Source organism: Schistocerca piceifrons, chromosome 1 (genome assembly GCF_021461385.2).
Source record: "Schistocerca piceifrons isolate TAMUIC-IGC-003096 chromosome 1, iqSchPice1.1, whole genome shotgun sequence".
NCBI classification, from domain to species: Eukaryota; Metazoa; Arthropoda; class Insecta; order Orthoptera; family Acrididae; genus Schistocerca; species Schistocerca piceifrons.
The window spans coordinates 332,142,957-332,162,122 of record NC_060138.1 but is presented as its reverse complement, the minus strand read 5'-3'; the positions used below and the strand labels follow the sequence as shown (position 1 = coordinate 332,162,122).

The 19,166-nt window shown below is 44.1% G+C and overlaps 1 protein-coding gene across 1 annotated transcript in view; it reads right to left on the bottom strand.

Moving 5' to 3' along the window:
• LOC124718985 overlaps positions 1-19,166 on the bottom strand; it is a 1,052,919-nt gene that overhangs the window by 381,633 nt on the left and 652,120 nt on the right. The gene's annotated exons all lie outside the window — the stretch shown is intronic.

Sequence of the window (19,166 nt, the reverse complement as noted above, 5' to 3'; positions counted from 1 at the left end):
TGAAAATCGTTCTAAACTTTTGCGAGCATGCCTCGAGTTACTCGATTCACTGTTGTTGCAATGCGACACCACATGTCATCCAAAGCTGTTGGAAGAGGAGATCAGGCTTCTTAAACACGTTTTATCGCCATCTCGACTCGGCGCACATTACGAGTAAGCGAGGTAGCTGCATCAAATAGATCTCTACGGCAATATCGTGAACTGGAAACTTGCAACTGGCGAGAAGGTGTAAAAAAAAATGTTTTTCCGATGAGTGAGCTAAATTTCACCGTACATTTCTTTCTTCATTCATATAGAAGATATGGCGTCGTGAAAGCGGATGAATCTCTTCGAAACATCTTGTATTTGCTTTGGTTCGCACTGTTTTCTTCCAGGGTTTTAAAATTACTTGGAACTTCTACACACGTGACATTCTTACTTTCATAAACATTTTGTAGCTTCTGTCAAGTCAGGTCGTTCCTATTGCTTCCTCTTTAGTTTAAGATCACTTGCAGTTAACACCCTTGAGTTGCCACCCATCTTTCTACCCTTGTAACACGAATTTGTTTCGCTGCTAGCGTTAAATTTACTGTTTGCTGCCAAAACGAGAAAGCACATTATAGAGTGGACAATTACTGTCTTCTTTCAGTTACTTCTGGCACTCGTAAAGGCATCTAGTGCTATTTTGTTTAACTGTACGGGTCAACATGTCCAGTATTAGCCGCACGCTGTTGAGTACTCACTAGCTACGAGGGGACTTACTGTCAGAAGAGAGTACATGTTCTGGGTTTCCTGCAGACACAGCTGCGCTGAGTTACGGTTAACAGGTGCATCGGCGCGTGGGCACATCAACTGGAAACGGAGGGTAATTAGAGTTGTTGCCAATTTCGAACAGGTTTATAGCCTATGTCAGAGTGTGTTGTAGTTAATGGTGATTACTTCGAAGACCAGTCAAGGTAATTTGTTACTTCTTATTTCCTTTATTTTCTGAGACCATTCACAGCATTTTTCAGAATAGTCTTGTACATTGCTTATTGTTTTACTCTGACAAGGGAACCTCCCCATCGCACCCCCCTCAGATTTAGTTATAAGTTGGCACAGTGGATAGACCTTGAAAAACTGAACACAGATCAATCGAGAAAACAGGAAGAAGTTGTGTGGAACTATGAAAAAAATAAGCAAAATATACAAACTGAGTAGTCCATGCCCAAGATATGTAACATCAAGGATAGTGTAAGCTCAGGAGTGCCGTGGTCCCGTGGTTAGCGTGAGCAGCTGCGGAACGGGAGGTCCTTGGTTCAAGTCTTCCCTTGAGTGAAAAGTTTACTTTCTTTATTTTCGCAAAGTTATGATCTGTCCATTCGTTCATTGAAGTCGCGAGCTATATTTGCTGGATTCGTAGTGCCCACGGAATACATCTCACGTATTTAATGCACTCTCGTCCAAAGTAGCGAACAGTCAACTGCCAGCCAGGGAGCCTCGTTAGCGGGAATACTCTCTCTTCCGTGCGCTGTAGTCAACTGACGTCGTGTGTTTCGATGTTTGTGTAGGTGTAGGGTCCCCATACTACGGACGGACGGACAGACAGATAATAATTATCTGAAAATAAAAATTAAACTTTTCACTCGAGGGAAGACTTGAACCAAGGACCTCTCGTTCCGGAGCTGCTCACGCTAACCACGGCACCAGGGCGCTCCTGAGCTTACACACTCCTTGATGTTGCCTATCTTGCGCATGGACTACTCAGTTTGTATATTTTGCTTAATTTTTTCATAGTTCCACTCAACTTCTTCCCGTTTTCTCGATTGATCTGTGTTCAGTGTTTCAAGGCCTATCCACTGTGCCAACTTATAACTAAATGTGAGGGGGGTGCGATGGGGAGGTTCCCTTGTGAGTGGAAATAATGGGAAGGTAAAGAGGGTAGCTTGGCTGGTTCTCTCGAACTGTACGCTCGAAACCTAAATGCACAATAGCAAGTGGTCCTTGAGCAGTATCCTGTGCATAGGCACCTGTTTCCATGTGTTTACTTGCAGTGAGCTGAGTGCGATATTCTTGTTCTGCACACAACGCGCTCGCATTTACGAGACGTGCCAGTTCTCGCCTTACTGGAGTGCAGGCGGTAAGCGACATCTAACATCGCTACATCGTACCAGACCGCGTATCCCGTACTAACAAGGAATAGCAGCAGGGCTGGCGGGTGGCACGGATTGCGGACTGGACGCGTCGCCGTTTTGCCTTTCCGGAGCGGCCATCGCCAGCGTCTAGCGCCGGACGTGGCTGAGAAAAAGCCCGCTCATTGTTCGAGGCTCCTTTTGTAGCGGGCCGGCTGTGTCTCTGCAGACGGCTTGACGTGCGCGCGGCCTTGGCGGCGGCAGCAGCAGTGGCTGGCTTTACGACTTTCAGTATATTGTGTCCGCCCGGCGGCTCGGACCGCAGCGCAGCGCTTGCGGCCACCGTCGGAAATAACCGCCATTCGCGAGTGCGTGCGTGCGTGCCAGTGGGATAGAATCGAGACGGCATTCCGGAACGTGCCCTCACGCCTCGCTGTCCGGCAATGTGCGGAGGGTGGCGTGTGCTACGTGATGCTGAGCCAGCTGTGGACACCTGATTCTGGCGTTAATTACGCAAGGCTCAGCGGTCCATCTGTGTTGTGGTTCTGGTCTTCAGTCCTGGGACTGGTTTGATGCAGCTCTCCACGCTACTCTATCCTGTGCAAGCTTCTTCATCTCCAAGTACCTACTGCAACCTACATCCTTCTGAATCTGCTTAGTGTATTCATCTCTTAGTCTCCCTCTACGATTTTTACCCTCCACGCTGCCCTCCAATACTAAACTGGTGCTCCCTTGATGCCTCAGAACATGTCCTACCAACCGATCCCTTCTTCTAGTCAAGTTGTGCCACAAACTTCTCTTCTCCCCAATCCTATTCCATACTTCCTCATTAGTTATGTGATCTACCCATCTAATCTTCTGCATTCTTCTGTAGCACCACATTTCGATAGCTTCTATTCTCTTCTTGTCCAAACTATTTATCGTCCATGTTTCGCTTCCATAAATGGCTACATTCCACACAAATACTTTCAGAAACGACTTCCTGACACTTAAATCTATATTCGATGTTAACTTTCTCTTCTTCAGAAACGCTTTCCTTGACATTGCCAGTCTACATTTTATATCCTCTCTACTTCGACCATCATCAGTTATTTTGCTCCCCAAATAGCAGAACTCCTTTACTACTTTAAATGTCTCATTTCCTAATCTAATTCCCTCAGCATCACCCGACTTAATTAGACTACATTCCATTATCCTTGTTTTGCTTTTGTTGATGTTCATCTTATATCCTCCTTTCAAGACACTGTCCATTCCATTCAACTGCTCTTCCAAGTCCTTTGCTGTCTCTGACAGAATTACAATGTCATCAGCGAACCTCATAGTTTTTACTTCTTCTCCATGAATTTTAATACCTACTCCGAATTTTTCTTTTGTTTCCTTTACTGCTTGCTCAATATACAGATTGAACAACATCGGGGAGAGGCTACAACCCTGTCTCACTCCCTTCCCAACCACGGTTTCCCTTTCATGTCCCTAGACTCTTATAACTGCTATTTGGTTTCTATACAAATTTTAAATAGCCTTTCGCTCCCTATATTGTACCCCTGCCACCTTCAGAATTTGAAAAAGAGTATTCCAGTCAACATTGTCAAAAGCTTTCTCTAAGTCTACAAATGCTAGAAACGTAGGTTTACCTTTCCTTAATCTAGCTTCTAAGATAAGTCGTAGGGTCAGTATTGCCTCACGTGTTCCAACATTTCTACGGAATCCAAACTGATCTTCCCCGAGGTCGGCTTCTACTAGTTTTTCCATTCGTCTGTAAAGAATTCGTGTTAGTATTTTGCAGCCGTGACTTATTAAACTGATGGTTCGGTAATTTTCACATCTGTCAACACCTGCTTTATCTGTACAGGCTAATTAAAAAAAAGTTTACAAACTGACATGCCACATCGGGCATACCACAAGGATCAGTAATCACATAGGACCCGGGGGTCGCGAAAGCCAAGAGAGGGCGCTACGGTCACGAGAGGGCGTTGCTTTTAATTGGGCCGTACTTTCTCCAGGACTGACTTGATGGTAACACGTATCTCGTATTCCTGCGAGTTTCTACCCGACTTGCTGAATGATGTTCCCATTCATATTAATCGCCGTATTCGATTTAGGCACGACGAAACTCCCTCTCGTTTCAGCAGAGGGCACATCTGCAGGCAACCGTTCCCGGCCGCTGGATTGGTCGCGGTGGGCCAGTCGTTTGGCTACCACGATCACCTGACCTATCCCCAGTCGTTATTTTCCTACGGGGTTTCTGAAGGTCTCGATGTATCTAAGGGCCTTATTATGAAACACCTGTTACTCCGTTGAAGGACCAAGTGGGCAGTAGTGTTGCGGCAGCAGAATGTCCTCGAGGGCCGGCCGCTGTGGCCGAGCGGTTCTAGGCGCTTCAGTCCGGAACCGCGCTGCTGCTATGGTCGCAGATTCGAATCCTGCCTCGGGCGTGCATCTGTGTGATGTGCTTAGTTTAGTTAGGTTCAAGTAGTTCTAAGTCTAGGGGACTGATGAAATGGTTCAAATGGCTCTGAGCACTATGGGACTTAACTTCTGAGGCCATCAGTCCTCTAGAACTTAGAACTACTTAAACCTAACTAACCTAAGGACATCACACACATCCATGCCCGAAGCAGGATTCGAACCTGCGACTGTAGCGGTCACGCGGTTCCAGACTGAAGCGCCTAGAACCGCACGGTCACACCGGCCGGCGGGACTGATGACCTCAGATGTGATTTATCAACCAGTTTTTAAACTGCAAAACATTTCCAGGTACAGATGTGGGCTCTAATCATAATTTGCTGGTTGTTAACTATAGACCAAAAGTGAAGAAATTGCACAACCGTAGGAAGGTAACGAGAGGGGATCTGGATAAGTTGAAAGAAACACAGGATTATGCGTGTTTCAAAGGGAACTTTAGGTAACGACTGACTGCAGTATGGTAAAGGAAAAAATAGAAGACGAATGGGTATCTTTGAGAAATGAAATATCGAGAGTAGCAGCGGAACAAATAACAAAACAGACAAAACCAGTAGAAATCACTCTATAACTCACAAGGTATTGAATGTAACTCACAAAACGAGAAAACATAAAAACGTTGCAAATGAATCAGGCAAAAGGGCATTGAGATATCTAAAAATGAGACTGACAGAAAACGCAAAACGGCTTTTCTGGCAAAGAGAATTTTGTTAACATCGAATACAAATTTGTGTGTTAGGAAATATTTTCTTAATCTATTTGTCTGGGCTGTAGCTTGTACAGAAATGAATCGCGGTCTATAAAAACTTTAGATAAGAAGAAATTGGAGCTTTTAAAATGTGATGCTACAGAAGGTTCTGGAAAATAAGATAGGTAGACTGGATAACTAGTGAGGACACAGTTAATCTAAGTGGGAAAAGAAGAATTTTGTGGCACAGATTGACTGAAGGGAACATCGGTTGATGGAACATGTCCAGAGGCATCGAGGATGTCACTTTGGCAATGGAGGGAACTGTGGAGGGCGAAAATGGTGGAGGGAGATCAAAGCTTGAATACAGTAAGCTGGTTCAGATCGATGTAGGTCGTAGTAGTTACGCCAAGATGAAGGAGCTTGTACAGGGTAGACTATAGGGACAGTTCCATCAAACCAGGCTTTCGAATGAGGAGCACCACAACAACAACAACAACAACAACAACAACAACTACTACTACTACTACAAAAAAGTGTCCAAATTCAGTGTCCTGATTGCTTTCCTTTATTTTATAAGGCTGGTTTCTGGCATCTTCAGAAACCGACCATATGGTAACAAACGAAAGTGATATGGAACAACGATCGTGGTAACTCTATCAAGAGGAATACGTCCAGTTTTGGCAACAATAACAATTATTACTACTTTTATTTGAGACGTATATCTTCAGTTTCAGAGCTTTGCTAATTACTTCTTTGGAAATCTTCATGCATCGATTGTCTAGTGATAGAAGTTTTATCCTCTTCTATAACCCTTCCGAAATAACGATCAAGAAAAATGCTTTCATTTCTACACTATTAACTGTTGCACGCTGCTATAGTTCTTTCTTCGAGCTGGGGAACCGAAAATGGTTTTAAAGGTTGTTCGGTGGATACTCTGAAATACTAAATTGGTAAACTTCATCTTCTGTTTGCGTATATATCAAACATAAATCATTATTTTATACGATGAATGTTTGTGCTGGGTGGTCTTACGTTATGGAAAAGAAAATAAAGGAAGGGGGATGACTAGATTTAGAGATGGCTAACGGTGTAGTCTTTTCGGAACTTCATCAAACGAGTGACCGAGTTCAACGTTTCCATCCAGCAGGCAGATCACTATCACTCCCTGAGAAGCGTTCGTCGGAATTTGCGACTCAACCCAAGGCATTGTGACACAGTATTGAAATTACAACCACATAACCTCTTCTAATTGGCCAAATAGTGGTTTATAAAGTTTTTCTGAAGCGGGATGCGAACCGACAAGCCTCAGAGTCGAGGATCAGTGCACTTGTCCGAGCTACAGACATCGGTTACGAAGATGGTTATGGACGACGGAGAAAAATGTTCAATGTTCAATGGTTCTGAGCACTATGGGACTAAACTTCTATGGTCATCAGTCCCCTAGAACTTAGAACTACTTAAACCTAACTAACCTAAGGATATCACACAACACCCAGTCATCACGAGGCAGAGAAAATCCCTGACCCCGCCGGGAATCGAACCCGGGAACCCGGGCGTGGGAAGCGAGAACGCTACCGCACGACCACGAGCTGCGGACGACGGAGAAAAAAAATTCAGTGTTTTGGTAATTCTGTCAGTGGCATAATTTCTTTTCAGTTTCTAATATTAATATTCATTTGATATTTCCATCACAGTCCCCGCCATCGCAGCCCTTGGTCAAGCGCTAACCCGGCATTTAAGCGGAGATTCCGCTGACCTTAGGAGCAGAGGTTGACGGGTCGGATGTCGCCTTGATCTTTGCGTTATCCGGCGCGTCCATCGCTTTTAGCCGGTCGCTGTGAGCTCTCTATTCACGCGGAGAACGCTGCATAATCCGAAGGCTCCCTGATGTGCGCTTCGTCAGTCCGTTGCTGGCGCGTGTGATCTGCATATCTCGACATCGGCAGAGGCCTTCCGTCTGCACATCCTGTCACGAGTGTGTCAGGTGAGAATTACTGACCTGGATCGTGCTCCGACCAGACACGGCAATACTTTATCTTTTTGTCTTATTCAGGTGCTTTACAGAATTCATTGGGGATTACGGTTCTCTAAACACACAAAAACAGATTTGAAAGTATAACGCAACAAACGACGATTGTATCTTTTTTTTTTTTTTTTAAAAAAAAAAATAAGTGTCACGAGACCTTACCAGAAGTTTCTAAAAGAGTTTCACTGCTCGGATTTGTAATAGGAAATGGAGGATACTTCGATAAGCACCATAAAGTGAGATCGTAGCTTTGTGTTTTCTTGAATGAGAAGTCAATTTGAAATTGTCTAATATTTTGCTTTTTGTAGAGTATTTGTTAATGTAACTTAATCTGCTCTCTTAGAGCAAGACGTAGCTTACATTTATCTTGCAGAAAGGAAGTAAAGCTGAAACTCCTCAAAGCAATGGCAGATTTGAACCCATGCTTGTTGTACTGTCTGAGGAAAGCTGCACAAATATGCAGACGAATGTTGATAAGATTTCAAACTGGTGTAAAGTTTGGCATTTTGTTTTAAATATTCGAAAATTTAAAACTGCAGACTTCACAAATAAAAAAAAAAAAAAGAAATTAGTGTCTTATGACTACAACGAGACACAGTCGAAACAAATACCTGGGTTTAACACTTCGTACTTCGGTTTCTTGGGAGAATACCAGGGAAGTGCAATCAAGTAAAAAAGGCGATAGCTTACAAATCCCCGATGCGACATATCCTAGAATATTGTTCACGTGTGTAGGACCCGCCCCAAAGAGGACTAGCAGGGGGTATTGAACGAATACAGAGAAGGGCAGTTCGAATGGTCACAGATTTGTTTGATCCATGGGAGAGTGTCACAGACACGTTGAAGAAACTGAACTGGCAGACACGTGTAGATAGGTGCAGACTATTCGGAGGAGGTCTACTTAAAAAGTTCCGGGAACTGGCTTTAAATGATGACTTGGGGTATCCCGTAGGGATTATGTGGACAAGATTAGATTAATTACAGCGCTCAAAGAGTCATTTAAACAGTCAGCCTTCGTACGAGAATGAAACGGTAAGAATCCCTTTGCTATGGGCTTCACAGTCATCTGCCGAGTATGGACGTAAGAGGGGTGTTCAGTAAGCAAATGCAACACTTTTTTTTGTCGTCCAGTTTCGAATGGAAAAATGCGAAATTTGATGTGGGAGATCGTTGAGTATTCCCACTTCATCCCCTCTAGTTTCATGAAGTACCAAAAGATGGCATCCCTATACGTAACCTTCTGAATATTGTCCGTAACGGGGGTGCGTTCCAAGCGGAGAGCTGTCATTAAGCTTGTTTTGGTGAAAAACCAGAGCATCGCAGATTTCATAGGCGCTTGAAGAATATCCACGGAGACCTGACAGTCAACAAAAGCACGGCGAGTCGTTGGGAAAGGCGGTTGTCATCATCGCAACAAGGTCGTGCAAACTTGTCCGATCTCCCGCGTGCCGGCCGGCCGCACACAGCTGTGACTCCTACAGTGTTCGAACGTGTGGACACTCTCATCGACGGATCAGAATCAAACGCCTCCCTGCTCAATGGACGTCAGCGTTGGTAGAACTGACACACTCGTCCACCCGTTCGGGTACCCAAAGGTGTGTATCCGCTGGACTGCTCGCCACCTAACAGAAGACTCCCAACTGTTTGTCCCAAAGAAAGATGCATACGCGGGTGATGGGGAGGAGGTCGACCACTAGAGTGGTACCCTGCGGGCATACAAGCACTCCCGGTACGGTGGCGTAAGACCGTCGCATCGAACAAAGATTACGTTGGTTTTGTAACCAAAAAAGTGGGGAATAACATAGTGTATTTGAATCCTGAATAGAACTGCTTTTAAGAAAAAAAATGCTGCATTTCTTACTGAATGCCCCTAGCACTATGATGCACTGTATGGGTGACCATATTACTCTGCCATGCCATCCTCCTCCACTTCCACTCAGAATGCTACACGGCGACTATCTGAATGCCTTCGAATGAGTTTGAATCTACAGTTTGACGGTGACATCTGAGCCATTTTAGATATTCTCTGAAATGAACCCAGATATTCGATATGCTACGTCTCTACCACTGGGACTATCGTTTTACAACATTGGATGTCCCAGTGCTTCCACGTATTCTGTAAACTGACTGGTTCGAAACCTGACAAAACATTTTTCAGTTCCCTTTTTCCGCGTATTAAGGTGCACTTCTTAGCATTTGCTCTTGATGGCAGCTAGTTACTAGTCTCTGCACCTAGCGTTTATTGTCCACTAGTCTGCCGGAGGTTCACAACAACGTTTTAACGATGCGCACTCGCTGTTCACAACTTCATTTTCCGGCAGCGTGATGATTCTCTTGAATGACGCAGTCCCACCGCTACTTCACTTCTACCGTCAAGTAAAATAGAAAATACACATAAAAGACCGTAAAGTGTTACCTATGTATGGAAAATTGGGTGCCACGCCAAACAAAATAAAATCCGCTTGGAAACTGAGGAAACAGGAAAACTACATTTTGTATGAATCTGTCGCATTTCCTCATAGGATCGCGTGAGAGCACTTTTTCCTTAATTTTAACAAAACGATTTTCTACAGTGAACATTATCAGACTGACATCAGGTGGAACTTTTCGATATTTGTTTTTAATCTGGCCTTCAAGTGTCTCGGTGTGTACAGCTATAAGGGAGACGTGAAGGAATACGGTATTATCTCATTGAAAATTTCCATTTCGTTGATATTTTTACGTTCCAAGCGAAAACAAAGCGTCGCTGTTCGGAATTATGATGGTCGCATCCGCAGTCAATGTCGTGACAGTGTCATAAAATTGTGCCGCTCTTTCCCGATGCTGAGATGATGATAGCTGACTCCGAGCACCGTTATTGCGTTTCAGACATAAACATCATTAAATTCATTGTCTTACTATTCAGTGACTTTACATCCGGGTGGAGGACGGGTGTATACAATAATGAAAACATGGGCTGAAACAGAAGACCTACTGTAGCTTACGGGCGTGTAATGCTTTAGCAAGACGTACCGCCAGTGCGATGATATGTAGAGTTTTACGAATCAGTACAATACAATGCATGTTTTGCTGTGTTACAGAAAACTACTGAAACCATCACATTAACTGAATGAAAATGAAATGGGAAATGTTCTGCTATGACGCCTGGAAAGAACTACTTACCACAAGCAAATGCGATATGCCGAACTAAATTTTCGCCAATTTCACGTGCTATTTAAAATACATGTTGTTCCCAGTTTCACTACTCTTTAGACAATATACGGTGAATGTAATAATTTTCATATGTAGACATGATCCATAGATTGGCTCTGAGCACTATGGGACTTAACATCTATGGTCATCAGTCCCCTAGAACTTAGAACTACTTAAACCTAACTAACCTAAGGACATCACACAACACCCAGTCATCACGAGGCAGTCCATAGATTGATGTTCACAGAAGAGACTGTGCCGTTATTTAATCCCGGTTTACTTCCTGACACATTAGAACTGTGTGCCGAAGCGAAACTCGAACCTAGGATATTTATCTTTCGCAGGCAAATGTTCTACCGGCTGAGCTATCTAGTTAATCTGCCAAGAAGTTTCAAACTGGGAAATCCGTTCTGGAAAGAATGCCCTAGGTTGCGGCTAACCCATTTCTTCGCTCCAGAGAGTTAGTCTCTGAAACTTCTGCGAAGCTTGGAAGGTAGGAGATGAGGTACTATTGGAAGTAAGGCCGTGGTGGATTGTGAGTGATGCTGAGATAGCTCAGCTGGTAGAGCAGTTCCTTGGAAAGGCAAAGGCCCCATGTTCAAATTACGGTCCGCATACAGTTTTAATCTGTTAGGAAGTTTCAAGTCTGTGCAGACTCCGTTGCAGAGTGAAAATTCATTCTGGGGACTTAAACTTACCCAAAGATGACTACAGATGTCTCTTGGAAAGGGTGCCACAACTTGCGAGAGTATCTAGACTAGTCCAGAATGAGATTTTCACTCTGCAGCGGAGTGTGCGCTGATATGAAACTTCCTGGCAGATTAAAACTGTGTGCCCGACCGAGACTCCAACTCGGGACCTTTGCCTTTCGCGGGCAAGTGCTCTACCATCTGAGCTACCGAAGCACGACTCACGCCCGGTCCTCACAGCTTTACTTCTGCCAGTATCTCGTCTCCTACCTTCCAAACTTTACAGAAGCTCTCCTGCGAACCTTGCGGTCGGGCACACAGTTTTAATCTGCCAGGAAGTTTCATATCTAGACTAGTGTTCCTAAGTTTGATGTAACAGGAGAAAGGTGTTTTTGTTACGTCGCGGGAAAATTTCCTTAGTATTAGTATGTAATAAGTAGTTCTTACAAGAGGTAACACGAAACAGGCTAGTGCAACGAGAGGAAGAAGGCGAGAGTACCAATGGGAATGGCTTTAGAGGCAGAAACGAATTAATGTGCTAGTGATGATGGTTGGAAAGGTCACATGCAAGATGAGTTTTGGGAGTTGCTCTGGTTTGAGGATATCGTGGAGTTCAACGCAGGAATTGTAGAGTGAAACGACGTTTGACATCTTGCAGGGCGAGGAGCAGGAGCAATAGATTTGAAGTTCTTGTAATTTACGTTGACGAGAGTTGTGTTTTAGCCTTCACATGCATCATTTTTCTACAGCAAGCCTGTGTTAGATTATAGGGCTAATAGCATTCTGACGAACATTTTGGTGGAGGAAATGTGCTTGGTGTGGTTAAACGAAAATATGATTTATATATGCAGTCTGAAGCGACGAATGAAAATTTGTACCCTGGCTGGGATTCGAACACAGATCTGCTGCGCACTGGGCAGATGAGCTAACCACTACTCCACCCTGGCACAGTGACTTTACGCAACTGCACTGACCATCCTAGTAGCACTCTTCCATCTTCAATCCACATTCTTATTGACGCCTTCGACTGCGTTGTACTTGCACCTAGGCATCGAACGAAATGGGAGATCCTGCAAGAAACCAGTTACAGATGTTTTAATCAAATGACATTTTGTGGTCCCAGAGATCTCAAGTTTCAAGTATCATTGATGTTTACATGCAGTCTGAATCTTCCGGCCTTTTCAAGTCTCAAACATCTATGATGTACGCATGCAATCTGAAGCTTCAGACTGCATACGTCATAGGTGTTCGAGACTTGAGAAGTCATCATAGACACATACATCATAGCTGTCATATATGTTTGAGACCTGAGAAGTTCTCTGGAACCACATAGTTTGATTTGATTAAAACGAAAATAAAATATGTTTGTTTTTGTGAAACTGTCTAACTTTCGTATTTTCAAAGTATTATCTTGAGAATTTTGTTTTCCGAGATATTTGTAGGGAATTAATTGCTATCTTAGATTGTTAGAAATATATTGTACTCTGTACATTATTTGTGTCAGGAATTGTGTAAGTGCAAACGTATGGCAGCAGAGCTAACAGCCTCTTGCTGGTATTTTTACTAATTAACCTTGTCAAAGTACCACAAGTATGGAACTACAGAGCGTGAATCACAATTGGCTCACGAAATATTATCTTAGTGAACTCGCGTGATATACACATCACTGGGCCACGTGGATTACAGCAGCGACATGACTTTTGAGAAATCTACATCTGCATCTACATACATTCTCCGCAATCCACAGCGTAGTGGAGGATACAAATAACACATTAGTCATTTCTATCCCTTTATACTCGCAAATGGAGAGAGGGAAAAACCACTGTCTATTCGACAGATGTTTGGAGAACCTAAAATGGTAGCTTCCATAACGATGGAATGTGATGGGAACGCCTGGTTGTAAGTTCACAGAGCAAAGTAAGTACTATTTAGTCCCTTCCCTTTATTTCTTCATCCATTCATATGTATTCATATTTTCCAGTTTAAATACTATCGGGAAATGCATTCATTACGTTGCATGTATTCCCGTCCAGGAAGGACATATTTATTGAGAGTGGAGGGCGTGATACTGGCGAATATATACTAAACAGCAGTGCCTGTGTTCTTAACAGATACGATGCAATGTTCCTACGGACATGCATGCATGAAGATACTTAATGTAAGAGTGCAGGTTGTGAGAAACGGATGAAGATATATGAAAGTTTGGGTGCAGCCGCGATTCGTGCACGGATAGCCGGAACGATTAAGGCGACCGATCGGGTAAGGCGGGAAATCCGGGTTAGACTACCGGTTCGGTACAAATTTTCACTGCCGTCATTCTAATATACTCCGAAAGTGATTCACATTCACATCTTCGAACACATTTCCTATTTTTCTTGGCAATTGTAGTCGCTACAGTGCCTGCTCTTTCGGACATGCATACATATTAGGAGGACCATTGCATCGTACTGCTTAGTAACACAGGCACTGCGATTTCGTAAATGCTATCGTTTAGAAGTGACAAGGCTCCACCTCGAGGTAGAAAAAGATTCAGCAATCGCCGTGTATCCGTATCATACACGAATGATGCAACGCTGTAGGCGGCAGTGCGCGGGCCCAACTGTGGGGTCAGAGGCAGCATACGCTATGGCCCACTCTTTGGTCTCTGAGAGCTGGCGAATTGGCTTGAGACGAGAATTAAACTGTTCTTATTAAGAGCGCCCTTATACAGAAGTCCGAAATAATCGTTGCGCGCAGTCCGGAACCGCGCGACTGCTACGGTCGCTGGTTCGAATCCTGCCTCGGGCATGGATGTGTGTGATGTCCTTAGGTTAGTTAGGTTTAAGTAGTTCTAAGTTCTAGGGGACTGATGACCACAGCTGTTAAGTCCCATAGTGCCCAGAGCCATTTGAACCAATTTTGAATCGTTGAGACGGCCATAGTGGCCGAGCGGTTCTAGGCGCTACAGTCTGGAACCGCGCGACCGCTGCGTCGCAGGTTCGAATCCTGCCTCAGGCATGGATGTGTGTGATGTCGTTAGGTTTAAGTGGTTCTAAGTTCTAGGGGACTGATGACCGCAGCAGTTAAGTCCCATAGCGCTCAGAGCCATTTGAGAGCCCTCGAATCGTTGCGCCATTTAGTACTTCATTCAGAGTGGTGTGTTATAGGTAGCTATTCACGCAGCTGTGTACTAAGTCGAACTGATGCTTTACTGAGCACTACTAGTGCATCGATTCAGACACTATTGTTCGACGTTGGTAACACAGTTGGCTGTTGCAGTCTCTACGTGATGGAGAGACTGATAAGATAGGTCTTATCAGCAAAGACAACTAGTAGTATTATCATAATCCCACTGAGAGTGTGTGCATTTGCATAATTTTCCTGCAGGAAATAACCACAGGTTGGTTATGTTAACTGAATCTTCCGTCGGTTCCTGGTAGAAGAACATTATAATAAATGAAAAGTACTAGTTTGCTTTTTAAAACCTCATGAAGTAGCCATGTCAATCACTAATTTTATTTTATTTTATAAGTTTTGTTTATTAGTAGAAACTGTTATGTAGGCATGCTGTTCCTATATTTTGTTAAAGTTTTTCCTGTCTACTGCATTCTTATTCATTTACTGTACAATTTTTTTTTTTTTTTTACTTTTTACGCTGCGTCGCCACCACACTGTCAAAGATGTTACTTACTATATGTTTCTGCTTCAATCTAGACGTGTAACTTCTCTATCATTGTTGTTTACATTGTATCTTGTTTGGAGACGATACCTTGTATCTTGTTTGGTGACGATACCCAGTAAATATCTGATGATGGCCTTGTAAGCCGAAAACCGGTTGACACAATAAAAGTAATACGGTAGAATAAAATCAAACTAGGGCTTTTTATTTATTATCATAGGCTAGTTCTTTAAAAAAAGTTGTAGTATATTGTTTACGTTATAACGCAGTGATTTACGTAAGCACAGATAGCACGTGGCAAGGTAACAGCGACTGTCCAGATCAGTCCCTACCACAAAGGAAAAGTGAGAAGTAGAATTAATTCTTTAACTTCGATCACAGATTTCGAGTAAATGGATACTAAACGCTGACTGGTCAGCTGATTAATTAATAAGTCGCTAAATTTCATTACCGTTTTTGTACTATTAAATTAATTTTCCCAGGCCAGCAATCACCATCAACGTCTTGTCTACGTAAAGGACCATCTGTTTGAGGGGGCGGGATAATTTTGACAGACCTCGTTTAATTAATATAAAAAATGCAGAGATGGCTGAGTCCAGCAGAGTTCTCTGGCCGTTCTTTCAAATTTAAGTTGAAGCCGCGGAGTGGGGGAGGCGTACCAGTCCCTCCTGCATTTGAGGAATTGCCACCCACGCACGTGTTCCAAAGAGGCCGTGTCACCGCCTGTGCGAGGCTGCACAAACGGTTTGTTTCCACTCCATGTCACGTTGGCTGCGAGAATCTAGTTGTTGACTCATGACGTATACCAAGGTGAGGCGTTTGAGGTTACAAATAGCTCGGACAGCTATTCTCGATCCCATTCAGTTGCAGTTTGTGAACGAGTCTATATCGCGAGAGTGATTCCACCATTTTGTTGCGAGTATTATTTTCGAACACCTTGAGAACAATCTTCTGTTTACTCATACCCCATCTGCTCGTCATGATTAGGGTTAAAAAGTGTGCTGAAACTACCGCGGTTGCGATTGCGCTATCGCGAAGTCTTTATCGCGAGTAACCGCCATGGCAAATCCACGTGTTGCAGTGTGGTAAGCTTTATCCTTAGACCCCAGCTTTCAGTGACATTTTTCGTTACGCATGGCTGGCTTCTTTCATTATCGTGTTTCAATTCGATTTACTTTCCACAGTATCTCTAGAGACTGGGCTTTATTCTGCTAGAATAATTATCTGTGGAACTTTTGTAACTCCTAACTTGTCTTGCAGTGAGTCAATTACCGGTCAAGAGGCTGATATTTGTGAGTGATACCTTAAGCAAGACATTATGACAGGGCCACCTCGTATTTGTGTGTTAATATCTGAATGAGAGTTTTCATTACCATAATCTACTGACTTTCGTTGCTCGTAGCTTCCCTGCTGGTGCTCTTTTGTTTAATTGACTCATTACTAGACAACGAAACACCTGTAGTGGGAGAGGAAGTCCGGCAACAGCACTATCCAGAGACAGAAGATCAACAACAGAGTGATCAGTCAGGGAACAATGACTATTAATGCTTCTCCGGAAAACTAATTATTCCCCTCTTTCCACAGCCTGCGCAAAAATAGAGAAACTTCAACAGACATGTGAAAAGTTATGATTTTGTGCGAGAAGTTCGATCCAAAAAATTGGTGTTGCTCTAAACTTCACACCACTCTCCTGTTTTACCATCATGGAGAGACTTGTTATGTGACTGACGAAGATCTTCAGTACTTCAACATCAATTCTTCTGCGAATTCGAGTACCGCCATAGATAAAGCCATGCTTCGTCAGAAAATAAAGCACATTCACAGTCAATCTCGGTATCATTTACAGACGGAAATAGTTAATCCAGTGCTGACTTCGAGTAAACACTATCTTAGTCGATCAGTCGATGCATCCCCGCTATCTTGTAAGGTTTCAGTTTGTATATATTTCAGATATGTTAGACAACGCTGGACATATCCTCATATGCCGAGAGGTGGGAATACGTACTGCACCGTGAATGTTGTCGGACATGATCGTTCTGGTGGCCCAGGTGTTACGATGTGGAGAGTCACAATGTTGTATTGGCGTACTGGCTTTCAAATCTTTGAACGTGGTACACTCACCGCTCTACGTTATTGTGACACGGAGCTTCTTCCCCAGATGCATGTTTTCAAACGTGCCTTCGGCCGCGACTTCATTTTTTTGAATGATAATAAGCGATCGCATCGAACAGCACAAGTGGAGGAGCTCTTGGAACGAGAGGATACTCGGTGAATGGACTGGCCTGCGCGTCTCTCCGATTTAATTCCCATCGGTCACCGTGGCACGCATTGGCGAGACGCAATGCAGCGCGTCTACGCGTCAAGGACGTTGCAGCAGTTATCAACCGAACTTGTGGAGGAATGGAACGCACTATCATATGAACTCGCTACCAGCCTTGTGGACAGCATGGGTGTACGTTGCTGAGTACGTATTGCAGTCCGTGGTGATCGCTCACTCTGTTAAGAACCATGTTCTTGTAATGCTCTAAGGACCATCATAAATCACTATGAGTTCAGCTAATTATTATCTTCTAATAAAAGTGTCATTTCTGTTCCTCTCATTGCGTATTTTTTTTTTAGTTATCTTCTGCGCTATACTGTAGCAGTTACTTCTATGCATGGTCCAAGTTTTATCGGGTCATGTTACTTGGCAGTGACACATCATACGAAAGTTACTTTCCTCCTTAAGTTTTGTACAACAGTGTAGTTATCAAAACACTGTAGGCTCATCACTAGATGGTCATGTTACAGAAACATTTTCTCTTGCCACGTATAGCCAGACGCTAGAGTCATGGTGCTAGCGAAAATGACGGAATGTTAGGCATAAATTAACGAAACGTGGACGAAACGAAAATATCGCAGTGCTTTAGGGTACTTCCGTTGCATCTTGGTATCATTCCAGTTACGTACATTTTAGGCAGGTTACCCCTGCCTCAAACCCCGACCCCCAGACATACACAAAATATTTATGTATACTTGGTTTACAGTAAACAACCAGCGCTACCCTAACGTTGTGTGTGTGTGTGTGTGTGTGTGTGCGTGTGTGTGTGTGTGTCTGTAAGCTTTAGAATGTACATTATCGGAATAAATATTTCAGGGATACCACGAGGCAGTGTAACCACCACGGCCGTGGGGTCTAGCTGCACAGGGTCCAGAATAAAGAATTCTTGTAACATCTCCACCTGATATTGAGCCTGCAGTAGCTCTAAAAGTAGATGACGGTACAGAAAACAAGTCGTATGAAATTTAAAAAGCGACTGGTGGTATATCACACTTACGTAATAGCTACCGCTGTATTTCCATCTACGAAAATAGGAAACCTCTATACGCCATCTGGATGTGGTTTAAACACACGCTTTCCTATACACAGTCCGCCGTGATAGCTGAGTGGTCAGCGCGGCCGTCTGTCCCGCCAAGGGGCCCGGGTTCGTTTCCCGGCTGGGTCGGAGATTTTCTCCTCTCAGGGAGTGGGTGTTGTGTTGTCATCATTATCATTTCATCATCATCAGCGGAAGGTAACCGGAAACCACCATTGGAATCACTTCCCTAGACGCTCATGCGGTAGACCTCTCTGACGAGGCTTTCCCCATGACAAAACCTGCCGTCAAGCGGAACACAAAGTTTCTTCTTTTCCATACACAAGTCCGCCATGTTTGACGACTGCGCCAGCTCGCTTTGTGGCGCAATTCGAACCGCTGCTAGTCACGGCGGCGGTAACTGAAGAAGAGCTACACTATCCAGTGACATTAATGTGACTATCTGTCAAAAGCCTGAACAACCACCTTCAGCAGGACGCACCGCTGCGAGACGTGCAAGAAAATAGTCAGTGAGGTTCTGGAAGGTACACAGGCATGTGGAGCTATGCTGCCATGGCCAGCTGCGCTAGGTTTCTCGGATGAGGATTCATGGCGCGAACAGCCCGATCGAGAAGGTCCCACAGATCCTTGATTGGATTTAAATCCAGTACACTTCGAGCTGTTTGACGCGTTGCATCGTCCTGCTGCTAGAGGCCACCGTGCCGACGAAAAACGAACTGCGTGTAGAGGCGAACATGGTCCCCAAGGGTAGATGCACATTTGTGTTGTCCGAGTGCTCATGATATCACCTAGAGAATGCCCTCCGGCTTGGAGCCTTCCAGCGATTGTTGCAGGACGTTTGCTTTCAGATGTCTCACGCCGTACACGCCAACGACCGGCTGTCCGATGGAGAACAGAACGTGATCCATCTGAAAAGGCCACCTGTCGTCACTCAGTGGTATTGGCTCGCAAATTCCAGCCTTTCTCGTCGATGAACAGGAGTCAGCATGGCTGCATGAATC